Genomic DNA, 20,289 nt, shown 5'->3' on the forward strand with positions numbered 1-20,289 from the left:
AGATTGGGTAATTCATAAACAATAGAAATTTATTTCTCACATTTCTGGAGGCTGGGCAGTCTAAAAATCAAGGCACCAGTAGATTTGGTATGTAATGAAGGACTGCTCTCTGCTTCAAAGATGTCACGTTCTTGTCACATCCTTACAGCAGGAGGACAAGAGAGCTCTCCAGAGTCTTTTATGAGGGCACTAATCCCATTCATGAGGATGGAGCCCTCATGATTTAATCACTTCTCAAGGGCCCTTTCTCTTAATACTATCACATTTGGTATTAGATTCCAACAGTAATTTAGGGGGACACTGCTGTCATTTGAATGTTTCCCCGCCAAAATTCAGATGCTCTCAATGCAAGAGTATTGGGAGGTGTGTAGTGACCCTCGCCAGTGAGAATTGAAGTGGGAACTGCTCCTATCAAAGCAACCAGGCAGGGTTGTCCTATTGGGTTTTAGACTTACTTAGGAACTGTTACCCCTTTCTTCTTTCCTATTTCTCCCTTTTGGAATAGCAGTGTCTATCCTATGCCTGTACACAATTGTGTTTTGGAAGCACATAACTTGTTTGATTTCACAGGTTTACAGCTGGGGAGGAATTTGTCTCAGGATGAACCATGCATTGGTTCCCATATCTCTTAACTTTATACTTTATAAAGTTGGTGCTGGAATGAGTTCAGATTTTCGGGGCTATTGACATGAAATATTTTTATGTGACATACATTTGGGTGAGGGGGCAGGGGCAGAATGCTATGGTTTGAATATGTTACTCTCCAGAATTCAGATGTTTCCAATGCAACAGTATTGGGAAGTGTGGCCTTTGGGAAGTAAATTACTCATGAGGGTTCTGCCCTCATAAATGGGATTAGGTGCCTGTATAAAATGGCATGACAAGGGAATTTGTCCCGTTTGCCCTTCCACCTTCTGCCATGTGAGGATATAATATTCCTCCTCTTTGGACAGTGCAGCCCCCACCAGACAAAAAACCTGCTAGCACCTTAGTCTTAGGCTTCCCAGCCTCTAGAACTGTGATAAATAAATTTATTTTCTTTATAAACTACCAAGTCAGTGATACTCGGTCAGAGTAGCACAAACAGACTAAGACAGACACTAACATTCAGACCATAGCAGCATTTTTATGAAAGGAGGACTTCTTTTTTCCATCCAATTTGATAGTGTCTGTCTTTTATTTTATTTTATTTTTATTTTTATTTTTACTTTTTATTTATTTATTGTTTTGAGACGGAGTCTCACTCTGTCACCAGGCTAAAGTGCAGTGGCACAATCTCGGCTTACTGCAACCTCCGACTCCCTGGTTCAAGCAATTCTCCTGCCTCAGCCTCCTGAGTAGCTGGGATTACAGGCACATGCCACCACGCTCAGCTAATTTTTATATTTTTAATAAAGACGGGGTTTCACCATGTTGGCCAGGATGGTCTTGATCTCCTGACCTCTTGATCCACCTGCCTTGGCCTCCCAAAGCACTGGGATTACAAGCATGAGCCACTGCACCCGGCCATCTCTGTCTTTTAATAGATGAGTTAAATCCATTTATATTTATTGGGAGTGTTATATCAGAAATTATTTCTACCAACTTATTTTGTTTTCTGTTTATCATCTTCTTTTTCCTTTCTGGCCATCTGTTAGATTGTTAAAGCTATTTTTATACTGCCTCTCTCTCTTTTGCTCTTTTGAAGAGCTACAGATTATTATTATTTTGATAGTTATTCCTACATTTTTAACATCCACAGAACTATGCACTTTTCCAGTGTTTGTAATTATCTAATATATCTCTCTCCTTTCCAAACTGGATCAAAACCTACACAAGATTCCAAGGGTACTACTGTATCTGAGAAAACTTAGAAGGACCTAAAGATGTTGTGTTCTGGAAAACTTTGTTAGTTGACCCAAGAAGAGATGATCATGAAGCCAAAAACACTGACATAGAAGATTCATGTGAAGTTTTACTTTCATTGTTAAGAAAAGTTATCCTAAACTTGGAAATAATAAGAAAGCAAGAAGAAGTGGGTGTGGGTTTTTTGTTTGTTTGTTTTCTTGAGATGGAGCCTCACTCTGTCACCCAGGCTGGAGTGCAGTGGTGTGATCTCAGCTCACTGCAACCTCCGCCTCCCAGGTTCAAGCGATTCTCATGCCTCAACCTCCCAAGTAGCTGGTATTACAGGCACCCACCACCATGCCTGGCTAATTTTTTATTTTTAGTAGAGACTATGTTGACCAGGCTGGTCTCGAACTCCTGACCTCAGGTGATCTACCTGCCTCGGCCTCCCAAAGTGCTGGGATTACAGGCATGAGCCACTGTGCCCAGCCGTGGGTATGTTTTTTAATGTAGTAATGGAGCATTGTTTAACCAGTCGGCCCCCAGGATTATTTAATTCTATAGGAGAATGTTCCTGCATTTGACTTTACTATTTACTATATTAATAAGAGCTCAGGCACTGTGCAGTGAGTTGTCAACTTATAGATTTTTTTAGTATGTGGTAGAGATGTAAGTGATTATGTTCAGTAAGAAGGATAATCTATGATTTCATTACCCTGTAGGACATTAACGGGTTTTGTATCTAATCTAGCAGTCCTATTCTAGCATTCTTTTTTGTGTGTGAATAATAATTTCTTCAAATGCTCTTAGAACCAGCTTATCCTGCTGGTTCCCTCATCAATTATTGAATGGCATAAAAGCTTTGACATAGATTCATTCTATACTGGTAAGAGAGTCATGTTTTTAACTTTTGAGGATTTTTTTTTTTGACACCATGATGTGTTTGAGTGAAAAATATATATAAATTAATATTTTATATGACATACAATTAATAATTAAGTGTTAATTAGATGTTAGATTAGTTCGTCTTATTCCCTAAAAGTATATATTTTAAGTGCGTCAAAAACTTCTATATATTCAGTGTTTATTTACCTTGTATTGGGATCTACATGCCAGAAGTAATTGTTTATTGTGAGAACAGAAAGTGCAATCTGGGGAGTGTCTGAAATGACGTCTGATGAATTGACAGAGACCAGGAAGGGGCTGGAACTTTTTCCTACAAGTGATGGGAACCACTGAAGTGTTTTAAGTTGGAGTGATGTGAGTTTTAAAACATGATTTGGCAGCAGTGGAAAATGCATATAACACCAGTTAAGACATTATTGTAATGGCCCAAATAGGACCCAATGAGGGCTTAAAACAGAACAATGATAACAGGAATGGAAAAGTGAAGTCAAATTTAAGGTAAAAATCAGCAAAATTGACATTTTGCAGGTGCAAAAAAAGGGAGAAATCATGAACAACTCCCATGTTTAGTCATTGTAGCCATACTTGGGGAGTGGAGGTGCTATTAATGAGACAGGGAACACAGAAGGTGGATTAGTTTGTGGTGACAGGTTGAGGAGCCTACAATAAGAACGGTGGGACTGATAGGCATTGCTCCTTTAAATGGTCATTGCCCCTTTAAGATTCTGCCCTTCCCCCTTAACCCACCCAGGCCCCTGCTGGATTTCCTTGCCCTAATTTACAGACAGCAACAAAGCTTCTGAGCATGCGCTCAAGGAAGAGCTGGACTAATTAAAGCTCTCCTGAGGTTCAAGGTATTGCATCTGTGCCTCTTAGCAAGAGTTCCATTTTTGAGAGCATATTTTCTCCAGCTAACCATTTTTTCTCATTTTTTAAAAAATCTTTTTCTTCCATAACTTTATAGTATCTATATCTTTTTTTTTAATCACTGAAGAATAATTAACATCTGGGGGTTTTTAAAATAATAATAAATTAAAATAATGTTTGCAATATAGCATCTATCAAAGATACTGTTTGATCCGTGAGAGAAAAAAAGATTAACTTAATTTGATCAGTTACATAAATCTTGGGAGCAAATATAATCAATCATGATCATGTTCTTTTTTTTTTAATTACAAAACCTGTGCACCTTACTACTGTGTCATGTCTGTTGTTTCATTGGTAATTTGGTGTCCCAGATGGCTACTGAAATTTCGTGTGTAAGATAATAGACTTTCTGGATGTCACATATTGTTAGAAATCCTTGGAAATCAGTGTTCTATCCCAGCCTAAATGCACTGCCTTTTTTTAAAGAAAAACCTGAAGAACATTTCTCCCTCTTCATAAGCCTTCATTCATGCTGAGATAACACTTTAGAGTTAGAATGTCACAGCACCATACCTTAATAAAGATAGCTAAAGTACATATACCTCTGTCAACATTAAGTTGATATAAACATAGCAAATATGATGAGAAGAAACAAATCACTAGGGAGTCAGGAGATTTTGTGGGTAGATGCCTGGGAAGAAAGAGCAAAAGACAAAGGGAAGAGAAGCAAAACGAAAATGGAGTTAACAGTGAGGTGAACGTCATCTGGTCTTCCAAACCAACGATGGTCATTCAAAAAGATTGTTAAGTGGGTGAAAAACATATTAAAATAGATCTACATTTAATATGGAGAAATTGGCCATTTCCATGTCTCAAACCTTAGCAATAAAACAAAAGAGTATAAATAGAGTTAGGTATAAAATTCAGGAGGTTAAGGTAGAGAGATATGAAATATAAAGAAAATTAACCATTAATTATATTTGAATTTAGATACTGCTTGCTGAGAGTCCAATTTTACATGTTTTCCAAGAGGCACTAAGCTTAGATAATAGTGCATTCATTTAATTCAGGAGATTCATTTCTGAGTGCCCATATGTAATGAAAACGTCAGTGTTGTTACTGTTTTTGTTGCTGTTACTGATGCTATTTCTTACACGGGAGAGTTATATAACTAGGGAATACTGAGTGACATGATAAATTTGCTATATTCATGGAGTCAATAAATAGAGTGATTCAGTAGAATGGATGAAAAACTTGGCCTATGCAGGCACAAATGCCTCACAGTTTCCCAGGATTAAAATATAGATGCTTATTGGAACTTCCAGAACCACTTCTATTGGTTGAGTATTGCACAAGGATGACAATGACCTATATCAAAAATCTCAAAGCCAACTGGGCTTTTTAAATTAAAACCAGCAATTTGCATTGCTTTTATTTTTTTCCATTTTTATTTATTTTTATTTCTGTTTTTTTTTTCATAAGTTATTGGGGTACAGGTGATATTTGGTTACATGAGTAAGTTCTTTAGTCGTAATTTGTGAGATTTTGGTGCACCCATCACCCAAGCAGTACACATTGCACTCCATTTGTAGTCTTCTATCCCTCGACCCCCTCCCACTCTTTTACCTCAAGTCCCCAAGTCCATTGTATCATTTTTATGCCTTTGCGTCCTCATAGCTTAGCTCCCACCTATCAGTGAGAACATACGATGTTTGGCTTTCCATTCCTGAGTTACTTCACTTAGAATAATAGTCGCCAATCTCATCCAGGTTGCTGCAAATGCAGTTAATTCATTTCTTTTTATGGCTCAGTAGTATTACATCATAGATATATACACCACAGTTTCTTTATTCACTCATTGATTGATGGTCATTTGTGTTGGTTCCATGATTTTGCAATTGTGCTGCTATAAACCTGAGGGTGCAAATATCTTTTTCATGTATTGACTCCTTTTCCACTGGGTAGATACCCAGTAGTGGTATTGCTGGATCAAATGGTAGTTCTACTTTTAGTTCTTTAAGGAGTCTCCACACTGTTTTCCATATGTAGGTGGGGATGTAGCCCCACCAGCAATGTAGAAGTGTTCCCTGATCGCTGCACCCACGCCAATGTCTACTGTTTTTTGATTTTTTGATTATGGCCATTCTTGCAGGAGTAAGGTGGTATCACATTGCGGTCTTGATTTGCATTTCACTGATCATTAGTGATGTTGAGCTTTTTTTTTTTTCTTTTTTTCTTTCTTTCTTTTTTTTTTTTTTTTTGAGACAGAGTCTTGCTCTGTTGCTCTGTTGCTCTGTTGCTCTGTTGCCGAGGCTGGAGTGCGGTGGCGTGATCTCAGCTCACTGCAAGCTCTGCCTCCCGGATTCACCCCATTCTCCTGCTTCAGCCTCCCTAGTAGCTGGGACTACAGGTGCCCACCAACACACCCAGCTAATTTTTTTGTGTTTTTAGTAGAGACAGGGTTTCACCATGTTAGCCAGGATAGTCTTGATCTCCTGACCTCATGATCCGCCTGCCTCAGCCTCCCAAAGTGCTGGGGAGCATTTTTTCATGTTTGTTGGCCATTTGTATATCTTCTTTTGAGAATTGTCTATTCATGTCCTTAACCCACTTTTTGATGGGATTGTTTGCTTTTTCCTACTGATTCATTTGAGTTCATTGTAGATTCTGGATATTAGTCCTTTGTCAGATGTACAGATTGTGAAGATTTTCTCCCATTCTGTGGATTGTCTGTTTACTCTGCTGACTGTTCCTTTTGCTGTGCAAAAGCTCCTTAGTTTAATTAAGTCTCAACTATTTATCTTTGTTTTTATTGCATTTTCTTTTGAATTCTTGGTCATGAAATCCTTGCCTAAGCTACTGTCTAGAAGGGTTTTTCCAGTATTGCCTTCTAGAATTTTTATAGTTTCAGGTATTAGAGTTAAGTCCTTAATCCATCTTGAGTTGATTTTTGTATAAGGTGAGAGATGAGGATCCAGTTTCATTCCCATACATGTGGCTAGCCAATTATCCCAGCACCATTTGTTGAAAAGGGTGTCCTTTCCCCACTTTATGTTTTTGTTTGCTTTCTTGGAGACCAGTTGCTGTAAGTATTTGGGTTTATTTCTGGGTTCTCTATTCTGTTCCATTGGTCTATGTACCTATTTTTATACCAGTACCATGCTGTCTTGTTGACTATGGCCCTATAATATAGTTTGTAATTAGGTGGTGTGATGCCTCCAGATTTATTCTTTTTGCTTAGACTTGCTTTGGGTATGCAGGCTCTTTTTTGGTTCCATATGAATTTTAGAATTGTTTTTTCTAATTTTGTGAAGAATGATGGTGGTATTTTGATGGGGATTGCACTGAATTTGTAGATTGCTTTTGGCAGTATAGTCATTTTCACAATATTGATTCTACTTACCCATGAGCATGGGATGTGTTTCCATTTGTTGTATCGTCTATGATCTCTTTCAGCAGTGTTTTGTAGTTTTCCTTGTAGAGATTTTTTTGACTCCTTCGTTAGGTATATTCCTAAATATTTTATTATTTTGGCAGCTATTGGAAAAGGGGCTGAGTTCTTGATTTGATTCTCTGCTTGGTCGCTGTTGTTGTATAGAAAAGCTACTGATTTGTGTACATTAATCTTGTATCCAGAAACTTTGCTGAATTCTTTTATCATTTCTAGGAGCTTTCTGGAGGAGTCTTTAGGGTTTTCGAGGTAAATGATCACATGGTCAACAAACACTAACAGTTTGACTTCCTCTTTACTGATTTGGATGTCCTTTATTTCCTTCTCTTGTCTGACTGCTCTGGCTAGGACTTCCAGTACTATGTTGAAGAGGAGTGGTGAAAGTGGGCATTCTTACCCTGTTCCGGTTCTCAGAGGGAATGCTTTCAACTTTTCCCCATTCGGTATTATGTTGGCTGTGGGTTTGTTGTAGATGGCTTTTATTACATTGAGATTATGTCCCTCATTTGCCAATTTTGCCGAGAGCTTTAATCATAAAGGGATGCTGGATTTTGTTAAATGCTTTTTCTGCATCTATTGAGATGATAGTGTGATTTTTGTTTTTAATTCTGTTTATGTTGTGTATCACATTTATTGACTTGCATATGTTAAACCATTGCTGCATCCCTGGTATGAGACCCACTTGATTGTGGGGGATTATCTTTGTGATATGTTGTTGGACTTGGTTAGCTAGTATTTTTTTTTTTTTTTTTTTTTGGAGTCTCGCTCTGTCGCCCAGGCCAGGAGTTCAGTGGCACCCTCTCACCTCATTGCAAGCTCCGCCTCCTGGGTTCATGCCATTCCCCAGCCTCAGGCTCCAGAGCAGCTGGGACTACAGGCACCTGCCACCACGCCCAGCTAATTTTTTGTATTTTTAGTAGAGACAGGGTTTCACTGTGTTAGCCAGGATGGATATTTTGTTAAGGATTTTAGCATCTATGTTCATCAAGGATATTGGTCTGTAGTTTTCTTTTTTGGTTTTGTCCTTTCTGGTTTTGGTATTAGGGTAATGCAAGCTTCATAGAATGAATTAGGGAGAGTTCGTTCTTTCTCTGTCTTGTGGAATAGTGTCAAAAGGATTGGTACCGATTCTTCCTTGAATATCTGCTAGAATTCTGCTGTGAATCCATCTGGTCCCAGACACTTTTTGTTGGTAACTTTTTTTTTTTTTTTTTTGAGACAGTTTCGCTCTTGTTGCCCAGGCTGGAGTGCAATGGTGCGAACTCAGCTCACTGCAACTTCCATCTCCCGGGTTCAAGCGATTCTCCTGCCTCAGCCTCCCAAGTAGCTGGGATTACAGGCATACACCACCACACCCAGCTGAATTTGCATTTTTAGTAGAGATGAGGTTTCACCATGTTGGTCAGGCTGGTCACAAACAGTAATTTTTTAATTACCATATCAATCTCACTGCTTGTTATTGGTCTGTTGAGCGTATCTAATTTTTCCTGATTTAAGCTAGGAGGGTTATATTTTTCCAGGAATTTATCCATCTCTTCTAGGTTTTGTAGTTTATATGTGTGAAAGTGTTCATAGTATCCTTGAATGATCTTTTGTATTTCAGTGGTGTCCGTTATAATATCTTCTGTATCATTTCTTAATGAGGTTATTTGGATTTTCTTCTTTTCTTGGTTAATCTTGCTAATGGTCTATCAATTTTACTTATCTCCTCAAAGAACCAGCTTTTTGTTTCATTTACCTTTTGTATTTTTGTGTGTGTGTTTCAGTTTCATTTAGTTCTGGTCTGATCATGGTTGTTTTTTTTGTTTTTTGTTTTTTTTTCCTGCTGCTGGGTTTGGGTTTGGTTTGTTCTTGTTTCTTTAGTTCCATGAGCTTAGAATGTCAGTTAGTGCTCTTTCAGTCTTTTTGATATAGGCATTTGGTATTATGAACTTTCCTCTTAGCACCGCCTTTGCTGTATCCCAGAGGTTTTGATAGGTTGTGTCATTACTGTCATTCAGTTTGAAGAATTTTTTAATTTTCATGTTGATTTTGTTTTTGACCCAATGCTCATTCAGAAGCAGATTATTTAATTTCTATGTATTTGCATGGTTTTGAAGGTTCCTTTTGGAGTTGATTTCCCTTTTCCCTTTTTATTCCACTGTGGTCTGAGAGAGTGCTTGATATAATATCGATTTTCTTAAATGTTTTGAGACTCTTATGGCCTATCGTATGGTCTATCATGGAGAAAGTTCCATGAGTTGTTGAATAGAATATGTATTCTGTGGTTGTTGGATGAAATGTTCTGTATATATCTATTAAGTCCATTTGTTCCAAGGTATCATTTAAATCCATTGTTTCTTTGTTGATTGTCTTTCTTGATGACCCGTCAAGTGCTGTCAGTGGAGTACTGAAGTCCCACACTATTATTGTGTTGCTGTCTATCTCATTTCTTAAGTCTATTAGTGATTGTTTTATAAATTTGGTAGCTCCAGTGTTAGGTACATATATGTTTAGGATTGTGATATTTTCCTCTTGGACAAGGCCTTTTACTGTTATATAATGTCCCTCTTTGTTTCTTTTAACTGCTGTTGCTTTAAAGTTTGTTTTGTTAGATATAAGAATAGCTACCCCACTCACATTTGGTGTCTATTTGCATGAAATGCCTTTCCCCCTGCTCTTTAAGTTAATATGAGTCCTTATGTGTTAGTTTAGTCTCCTGAAGGCAGCAGGTAGTTGGCTGGTGAGTTCTTATCCATTCTAAGGTTCTGTATCTTTTACGTGGAGCATTTAGGCCGTACACATTCAATGTTAGTATTGAGATGTGAGTTACTATTGCATTCATTGTGCTATTTTTTGCCTGTGTACCTTGGATTTTTTGTTTTATGTTTTTGCCTTTTAACTTGTTTTTTTGTTTTATAGGTCCTGTGTGATTTATGCTTTAAAGAGTTTCTGTTTTGATATGTTTCCAGGATTTGTTTAAAGAGTTTGAGCTTCTTTTAGCAGTTCTTGTAGTGGTGGCTTGGTAGTATCAAATTCTCTCACTGATTGTTTGTCTGAAAAAGACCATATCTTTCCTTCATATATGATGCTTAGTTTCACTGGATACAAAATTCTTGGCTGATAATTGTTTTGTTTGAGGAGGCTGAAGATAGGGCCCCAATCCCTTCTAGCTTATAGGGTTTCTGCTGAGAAATCTGCTGTTAATCTGATAGATTTTCCTTTATAAGTTACCTGGTGCTTCTCTCACTGCTCTTAAGATTATTTTCTTCGTCTTAACTTTAAATAACCTGATGACAATGTGCCTAGGCAATGAGCTTTTTCTGACGAATTTCCCTGGTGTTCTTTGTGCTTCTTGTGTTTGGTTGTCTAGGTCTCTGGCAAGGTAGGGGAAGCTTTCCTCGATTATTCCCCCAAAATGTTTTCCAAGCTTCTAGAATTCTCTTCTTCCTTAGAACACCAATTATTCTTAGGTTTGGTTACTTAACATAATCCCAGACTTCTTGGAGGCTTTGTTCATATTTTCTTATTCTTTTTTGTCTTTGTTGGATTGGGTTAATTCGAAGACCTTGTCTTCGAGCTCTGAATTTCCTTCTTCTACTTGTTCAATTCTGTTGCTGAGACTTTCCAGAGCATTTTGCATTTCTATAAGTGTCTCCAATGTTTCCTGAATTTTTTATTGTTTTTTCTTTAAGCTATTTTCCTTGAATATTTTTCCCTTCAATTCTTGTATCATTTTTTGGATCTCCTTGCATTGGGCTTTGTCTTTCCCTGTTGCCTTCCTAATTAGCTTAATAACTAACCTCTTGAATTCTTTTTCAGGTAAATCAAGGATTTCTTCTTGGTTTGGATTCATTGCTGGTGAACTAGTGTGATTTCTGGGGGGTGTTAAAGAACCTTGTAACCAGAGTTGGTTTTCTGGTTCCTTCTCATTTGGGTAGGCTCTGTCAGAGGGAAGGTCTAGAGCTGAAGGCTGTTGTTCAGATTCTTTTGTCTTACGATGTGTTCCCTTGATGTAGTACTATCCCCCTTTTCCTATGGATGTAACTTCCTGTGAGCCAAACTGCAGTGATAGTTGTCTCTCTTCTGTGTCTAGCCACCCAGGGAGACCTGGCTCCGGGCTGGTACTGGGGGTTGTCTGCACAGAGTCCTGTGATGTAAACTGTCTCTGGGTCTCTTAGCCGTGGATACCAGAGTCTGTTCCGGTGGGGGTGCAATGAACTCCGTGAGGGTTCTTAGCTTTGGTGGTTTAATGCTCTGTTTTTGTGCTGGTTGGCCTCCTGTCAGAAGGTGGTGCTTTCCAGAGAGCATCAGCTATGGTAGTATGGAGAGGAATCCATGGTGGGTGGGACCCTAGAACTCCCAAGATTATATGACCTTTGTCTTCAGCTACCAGGGTGGGTAGGGAAGGACCATCAGGTGGGGTCAGGGCTAGGCCTGTCTGAGTTCAGACTCTTCTTGTGGGGATCTTGCTGTGGCTGAGTATTTGGGATATCTCCTGGGTCCCGCAGGAGCAGTCAGCTTCCTTCAGAGGGTCTGTGGGTCCTCTCGGGATTGCTGGCTTGTTCTTGCAGTCGGTCTGGAGCTGAAATTCACAATGCAAGCCTCCGCAAGCTGCTCTGTCCATCTGAATCGTCTAGTTCTGCCTCCTGTCTGCCATAATGATCTGTCTCCCTCTCCATTGCTTTTAGAAAATAGGAAACCTAAGTAGATTACAGAGAATCAAGTTTGATACACTTAATCTACTCAGGCTCAGAAAGGAGAGGTCACAAATCCTAAACCATTCTGAAAATCATCAGTATTAGAATGCATTCAGCACATGGTTGCTGAGGACCTACTCTGTACTAAGCACTGTTCTAGAGATACTACAGTGTTAAACCTGACAAAAATTCTTGCTTGTGGAGCTTGCATTCCAGTGAAGACTTATCCTTCTTGGCAGCAGTTCCAGGTGGGATGGGTGGGGTGATGGCAAGGAGAAAGAGAATTAAGTTGTAGATTGTGGAAATTGCACACTTGCTCTATGATCATGAAATAAAAACATAAGCAATGTGATGTCCAGGCCTTATGACTCACGTCTGTAATCTCAACACTTTGGGAGGCTGAGGTGGAAGGATCATTTGAGTCCAGGCGTTCAAGACTAGCCTGGGCAACATAATGAGACCTCATCTGTACAAAATATTTTTAAAAATTAGCCAGGCATGGTGGCATACACCTGTAATCCCAGCTACTTGGAAAGCTGAGGTGGGAGGATCTCTTGAGCCAGGGAGGTCAACATTGCAGTGAGCCCTGACCACACCACTGCACTCCAGCCTGAGTCACAAAAGCAAGACTCTGTCTCAAAAATAATAATAAAATAATAAACCAAAAAAACCCATAGTAATGGGAACCAAATAGATTTTTATAAGGATGATATCCATTAAGTCTTCTTCATTCTCATGGCTTTTGTCCCTGTGTTTATTTGCCTTAAGAATGTAGCCAAATCTTACCTCCCTCTGGTGAAAATCACTTAGTAGAAAGTTACATTAATGCACAAATTCACAAAGAGAATTTGCATGATTTTCAGAACCAAATTAATCCCTAATTTACTGTCATACAGCTCTTTGAGCCAAAAGATCATATTGCATTTTAAACAATGTAAACTCATCCTTTATCAGTCTTCATTTGCATAAGAAGCATCTTATTCTCAGCCAAACAATGCAAATCAAATCCTGAAAATTATTTGTTCCAGCACAAGACTTTGAATATTCTGTTTCATTTTCTACTCCTACAGTTAATCTGCCAGAGCCAAGATTATTCCTTCACCTTTTCTTAGTCCCTGAACCTTTTGCAAAGCCAATGAAAGTTATAGGATTTCTCAGAAATATGAGGGTACAGGAAAATGTGCACTCATACACAAACATATTTTGAATGCCGCTTTTTAAAAAAATCACGAAGTCCAACCCCCATATGATAAAAATGATAAATTAAGGCCATGGGAAGTTAAAAAAATATGCTAAAGATGGTTAAGAGACATACTGAAAGTCACACAGTCAACAGAGAAGTACATGAAACCAAGTTCTCAAAAGTTTGTGTTTTGTTCTGCCAGTACCTGAGACTGCTCTCAGATATATACGTTCCCAGTTCTGAACCACTTTGCCAATATTAACATAGAACAGCATTATCTTTGTAACACATTTGCACTCTGATTCCTTTGTAAACAGGGTTAATGTATCCTGTGACCCACAATGATTTTAGGGTTGCCACTTGAGCTTTCCCTCCCATCTTCCAACGCAGAAACTCTGGGTGGGCGTCCAGAGCAACTCAGCAACATGACTGCCATCACAAACATGTGCAGAAAGAGTTCTGACCTGTTGTGTTGGAAGCCAGAGAATGGAATAGTTTTGTAGCTCTCCTTTGTGGCTTATTCCTTACTCAACAGCCATTCTGCTTTTGACCTGAAAAACTGGGCCAGGGAGATGCTGTACCATCAGGCATATTTCTTATTGGACTGTGAAAGTCTAGCATATGGCTAATTACAATTTACACCTCCTTAAGTGCTCTAACAATCCACTAAAGGCTGTTTTGTCTCTTTGGTTTACTGTTTGTAGCACTTTTTGCAGGCGAAGTAGTAAACAATTCCTTTAGAGGTACTTTTTAATTTCAAATGATGATGGAAGATGATGATCTTCTGTCTGGGTTGTTAATGATATATTCTCAGCCTGATCTGTTAAATGACTGTGTTTCTAATGATGTGTCATTTGCTTTTTACAGTGTCCTGGTGACCAATTTTCTATTTCTTCATCTTCCTTCCATGGTGGAGATATGCCCATTGAGGATAAAATAAGAACTAAGGTAGGTGAAGGAAAAATAAAGAAGATGAGATTTTAGGAACAAAATATCTATGACATAAAATGCACTAATAGAAGTAATAACTAATAAAGATATTTGAAGTGACTTGTTTCATTTTTGTATTCTTATTTTTGTCACTGCCCTTTTCAGCTGTGTGTTTGTGAGACAAAATTGTGCTCTGTTGCAAGAAGATGGGTGTCTCTTAAAACAGCATAGAATGGAAAAATATTGCCTCAAAGTTAATGTAGTTTTTAATTTGTTAGATATTAAAATGCAAGCTGATAACTAGACATCACTTAAAAAGAGAGGTTTTCTATTTAATGAAGTGGTTTGCACGGGGAATAGATGTTCTGACAGAGATGGTCTATTGATGTTGGATGTAGAAGTCAGGATGAATTTAGTCCCAGGGCTCTCTACTGGCACTGCCAACAGGTGACCAGCTGGCACCAAATATGAGCATGACAGCTTGGTGCACTCAACTGAGACCCACGTTTCTATTTTCCTTCATCCAGGAGTAGCTAAAAACATGATCTCTAATTCCCTTACTGGCATGGAACAGGGCAGAAATAAATGAATTTCCAGTTAACAATTCTAAGTAAAAATGTGTCCAATAATTTACGATTTTAAAGTTTAAGCTTAGTAGTGTTTATAAAGTGATCCACGGACTAAAGTAATGTAAGCCTCATGAGTTCTCCACCATATTAACATATTTAGAAAAGCTGACAATATGAGAGATTTCAAATTTGCAAATTCATCTTTGAGATCAATGTTAATGGGATGAATATCTTTAGGAAAAACTTATACCTCCTTGATGCGGATACACAGCAAGGAGAGAAGACTCAGCCCTTCTCCTTTAATCCTAAATTGTTTGATTTGACTTAAGCCCAACTTATCTGTGATAAAGATTTTCACAAATATTTCATATGAGTTCTTGAAGTTTAATGTTTTCCTTTTCATTAATATTGCTCTTTTAATTTTAAGGGTACCTTAAAAGGTGCCCTTAAAGCTCCCAAGGAAGGGTTTAAAAGAGGAAAAAAGGAGTTATGACAACCTGCTTCAGTGAGGCTCAGGATTATTACACCTCAGGGTCAGATGGGCCAATCAGACAGATGGACCTGAAACACCAAGGTGTAACCCTTGAGCCCCAGCCAGCTGCTCTGTGGGAGACCAGGAAGTCTCAAACTTCCTACAAACAGTGGCTGTTTAGGGCAGAGGGGCATCTGGAGTTCAATCACAATCATACCCACCTCCTTACTTCTCTGGCACCTTTCAAGAGAATATATATTCTTTCTTTAGGAATATATATGATATGTTCCCCAAGAAAATTTTAAAATACTTGCATACAGAGAACCAAAATACAAAGTTACATGAAACAAAATACTTTACAGAAAAGAGGCTAGAGGGCTGGTTATAGCATTGGTTAGGGGGGAGTCTTATGACAAAAGAACTTTGGTATGATTGCTTGTAGTATTTTTTTAATAGCTTCCACTGCTCATTATATTCATTTTCCTTTAAATACATGAACATATTTACAATAACCAACTTTAAGTCCTTGTCCCCTCATCTGCTGCTGTTCTATCATCTCTTCATTTCTGGGTTTGTTTCTATTGACTAATTTTTCTCCTGGTTATAGGTCTCAATTTCCTACTTCTTCTGATATATAGTAATTTCTTATTGGATACTGTAAGTTTCTTATTGGATACTGAAATTTTTTTTTTTTTTTTTTTTTTTGAGACGGAGTCTCGCTCTGTCGCCCAGGCTGGAGTGCAGTGGCCTGATCTCAGCTCACTGCAAGCTCTGCCTCCCGGGTTCACACCATTCTCCTGCCTCAGCCTCCCGAGTAGCTGGGACTACAGGCGCCCGCCAACACGCCCGGCTAATTTTTTGTATTTTAGTAGAGACAGGGTTTCGCCATGTTAGCCAGGATGGTCTCGATCTCCTGACCTCGTGATCCGCCCGTCTCGGCCTCCCAAAGTGCTGGGATTACAGGCTTGAGCCACCGCGCCCGGCCCGGATACTGAAATTTTTTTATTGAGCATTGGAATTTGTTGTCTTAAGGGGTGGTAGACTTTTTTCTAGCAGGCAACTAATTTACTTGTGCATTAGCTTGAGTCTTTTGAAACTTGTTCTTAAGCTTTGTTGGAGTGAATTTAGAGTAACCTTTACTACAGGGCCAGTTTACTTCTCCTAGAAAGGCATGATTTCTGAAGTTTCCATGAATGCCCCACATGTTCAAAGTAGACTCTTCAGTTTGGCTTTTGCCTCTTTCATACCTTGGAACTGCTTTTTCTGAGATAACCAGTAACTTCTAAATCCAAAGGATACTTTTCAGTTTTCATCTTATTTGACTTCTTGGCGGTGGCATTTAACATTGTTAATCACTCCTACGTTCTGGAAGCACTCACTTCTGTAGCTTTTGTTTCGTGACATTCTCCTTGTTTTCCTCTTACCTCCATGATTATTTTGCAGGTTTTCCATCTCCTAGCCAATCCTTAAATATTACTCAGAGATATTTCCTCAATCCCTTTTCTCATTTTGTTCTATATTCTCTTTCTCCAGGGAATCCCATGATGTCTGTCCCATGGCTCCCATTACCCCCTATTTTACACTAAAAACAAACAAACAAACAAACAAACAAAAAACCTATGTATTCTCAACCCCAGACCTCTCGTCCAAGCTTCAGATCCCTGCCCTCAATGCCAACTACTTCCTCAGTCTCTCTTTTTGGATATCTCACACATATTGTGTTCAAAAGTGACCTCATGACTCCAGCCCATGCACTACATCTGCTCCTCTTCCAAGGTTCCTGTTTTATTAAAAGATAGCATCCTGTTCCCCATACAAAAAAAAGGCGGGGGGGGACTCATTCCTGAAACTTCACCTCTGATATATATGAATCATCAAAGATAATCCTTTTTTTCCTTCTAAATATCTCTTGAATCTGTTCCCAAGATCCAGTAAGAAACTATTGGTCCTGCACACCAGCCGGGTTCTAGAGAAGAAGAGGTATACTTGGCATGTTGATGTAGCAGGGCTGAGACAGCCTCCGATGTTACCCACAGCCAGATTGTTTTATAAGAAGTAGGACATTTTCTAAGCATTTAGAGAATAGTTGAGACATGGTGTAGGGATCAGTGGACCTGAGAAAGTATCAAGATGGGACAAAAAGGGTACAGCAGAAGTCTGAGTAAACCATAGGCTCCATGGGACCAAGGGTGTGTCAGTGGATTCCAGAGTAGATGCATGAGCAAGGAGACCAGAGTATCCACCCACACCCACCTTGTACAAGATCCAAACAGACCTCCCTCTTCTAATTAAGCTGTAATACTGAGGAAGGAATGGAGAGACCTCAAATTGACTAAAAGCAAATGTTCAGCTTCCAGAAGAATGGGGGCTTGAAGTTGAAATTAGCTTCACTTATATAAAAAATAAAATTCTGCTTCTTGAAAAGGAATAAAAATCATACCCAATATGTGAATAATACCAAATACCATTGCTAAATACTTTATATTTAACCTGAATTGTGAATAAGCATAGATGCAAAGATCAAGTAGGTTCTGCAATTAGGAATCTCCACTGCCATCATTCTCTTCTAAGCCACCATCGTCTCTTGCCTAGATGTCAGTAATCATCTCCTGAATGTTCTCTCGAGTTCATTCTTCTTTACCTCCAGTCCCCTTCTCCACACCAATATGTAATGATGTTTTTTTTGAGACGGAGACTCACTCTGTCACCCACTCTGGAGTGCAGTGGCATGGTCTCAGCTCACTATAACCTCCACCTCCCAGATTCAAACAATTCTCCTGTTTCAGCCTCCCAAGTTGCTGGGACTACAGGCACGTGCCAGCACGTCTGGCTAATTTTTTGTATTTTTAGTAGGGATCGCGTTTCACCGTGTTAGCCAGGATGGTCTTGGTCACCTGACCGCATGATCCACCCACCTCGGCCTCCCAAAGTGCTGGGATTACAGGTGTGAGCCACCGCGCCCGGCTTGTGTGTGTGTGTGTGTGTTTTTTTTAATGCAGACTTGATCCTATCACTCATCTGCTTATAACCTGTTAACACTTTCACTGTTCCTAGAGTCCAAATGCATTTACCAGCACCTCCAAAACCCTGCACTCCACTGCAGTTACCCCTCAGGTTCCCTTTCCTCCATTCTCTCCTTCACTCTCCCCACTCCAGGGGTAGTGCATTGGACTTCTTGAAGCTTCTCTAGTATGCTGAACCTATAGGACCCTTTCTTCCTGGAATACCCCTCTTCCTTCTCCCTCTATACCCACACCAACCTGTTAACCAGCCTGGCATCATTCACTTCCCTGCTTAAGTGCTACTTCTGCCTTGAAGCCTTCTTCCTTTGCTCAGGTCAGGCCAGAACCTGTGACACACTTTTATTGGCTCCCTGTCATTTTACCTCATAGCACTTTACCATACCTGGGCTCCATGAGAGGAGAGATGGGGCGTGCCAATCCTCAACACCCAGAAGACATACAGCACCCCATACGGTTGTCTGGCACAAAGAAGGCATGCAATAAATGTTGAATAAATAAAAGGAGTCCAGAAAACTAATTCTCACCAAAGTGTTAATTGATAGTGGTTTAGAGTACTTCTTAAAGGGTAGAGGATATCCAGGTAAACTTTGTAAACTTTAAGGAGTGCATCTCTACCGGCAAAGATTCAATTATTAGCATATTTCTTGCTAGAGGCTTCCTAGTTCCTGACATTTCAGTCTGTTCACTAAGAGAGAAGGGAACAGAGATGTCCTTTAAATCCCTGTGTCATCTGTCCCCTGCCTGCCTCTCTCACCTCATCTTGTCCCACAGCTCCTCCCCTCTCCTGTGCTCTGCCCAGATGGGATTTGTTTCAGTTCCTTGACTGGTAAGTTCTTTCCCTACCGGTCACTGGTACCTCCATGTGGGATGCTCTCTCCACCCCCATCTTGCTCTTTACAAGGAGAGCACCTTTACAACACAAATGCCACCGCCCAAGAGAGGCCAGCTCTGTTATTCCCTGTTGTTGCACTCTCTTTGTGCCTGTCAGAGTATTTAACCACAGTTGGTAATTTCATGCATTTATTTATTTACTTACTTTAGTCTATCTCCTTTACTAATTTGTAAATAAAGGCAGGGACAACATCTACTTTGTTCACTGTTGTTTGCCAAGAATCTAGCACAGGGCCTAGGACATAGTTGGTAAATCCTATTTATTGAATAAATGAATATTTACAATAAAGCAGAGCTGATAAATTTATTGACTATCACGCCATAAGGGAAACTGGAATGTTTTTGTTAATATTATGGAGGTTTGGCAAGCCAGACATAAAAGTAAATCTAAAGTTGCATCTGAAAGATTACTTAGCTGAAGGTGGAGGGAAAGGGAAGGAAAGAGAAAAGAAAGGAATGGGAAGTCTAGAGAATGGGATAAAAAATAAGTACAAGTAAGGGAGCAAATGCAGATTGGAACATTTACTCTGATGTGTTCTCCCAAGAACTTTGTCTTAGAAATTTCTTTTTTCTATGCTTTAAGCCTATACAAATTAACGTGAAGGAAAAAAATATTCAGCCTGTAGATTAATTTTGCCAAGTAAGTCATTGGGCTCCTGTATTCATTTCCTATTGCTGCTATATGTAACAAGTCACCACAAATGTTGTGGCTAAAAACAACAGACGTTTACTCTTCTTACAGTTCTAGAAGTCAGAAGTTCGAAATGAGTCTTACAGGGCAAAAATCAAGGAGTCTGCAGGAATGGTTCCTCCTGGAAGCTCCAGGGGAGAATTCTTCTCTGCCTCTTTCAGCTTCTGGGGCTGCCAGCATTTCTTGGCTTATGTTACTTCATCCACTCTCTGCTTCTGCGGTCCCATTACCTTCTCTGTGTGCGCTTTCTCCCTGTGTGGTCAAATCTCTTTCTGCTTCCTTTTGATTACACAGTTACATTTAGGGCCCACCTGAATAAGCCATGCTCATCTCCTGCTATCAGGATCCTTAATTTAACACATCTGCAAGGCCCCTTTTGTGGCTGTGTACTCACAGGTTCCAGGAATTAAGATATGAATAGCTTCAAGGCCCATTACTGAGCCTACTGCAGGTCTATTTCAGATGTGAATTTCTATCTCACTGCCTCCTCAAACCAACATGTGTTTGTTTGTTTGGGGTATTGGCTTTGTTTGTTTTTTAGAATTCTAATAACTTCTTTATTTATTTATTTATTTTTTTGCCTTCAGAGCTCTAGCAATTTTCAATGCTAATCAAACTTCAACTGTCGGTATAATGCCTCATATTTCTCCTAGATCCAAAACTTGATTTTTAGAAGGGAGAGAAAGTATACTGTAAGCCAACTTCAACTTTGTTTCCTCTCAGGCACCTGTAAAGAACTACCTGAGACTGGGTAATTTATAAAGAAAACAGGTTTAATTGACTCACAGTTCTGCAGGCTT

At 39.3% G+C, this 20,289-nt stretch overlaps 1 long non-coding RNA gene across 1 annotated transcript in view; it reads left to right on the top strand.

Moving 5' to 3' along the window:
• LOC111549587 overlaps positions 1-20,289 on the top strand; it is a 54,987-nt gene that overhangs the window by 4,058 nt on the left and 30,640 nt on the right. Inside the window, exon 2 of the long non-coding RNA XR_002733778.1 lies at positions 13,781-13,861. This is a non-coding gene — a long non-coding RNA (uncharacterized LOC111549587). The remainder of the gene's footprint in view (positions 1-13,780; positions 13,862-20,289) is intronic.

Source organism: Piliocolobus tephrosceles, chromosome 1, assembly GCF_002776525.5.
Source record: "Piliocolobus tephrosceles isolate RC106 chromosome 1, ASM277652v3, whole genome shotgun sequence".
In the NCBI taxonomy this organism is placed as follows: Eukaryota; Metazoa; Chordata; class Mammalia; order Primates; family Cercopithecidae; genus Piliocolobus; species Piliocolobus tephrosceles.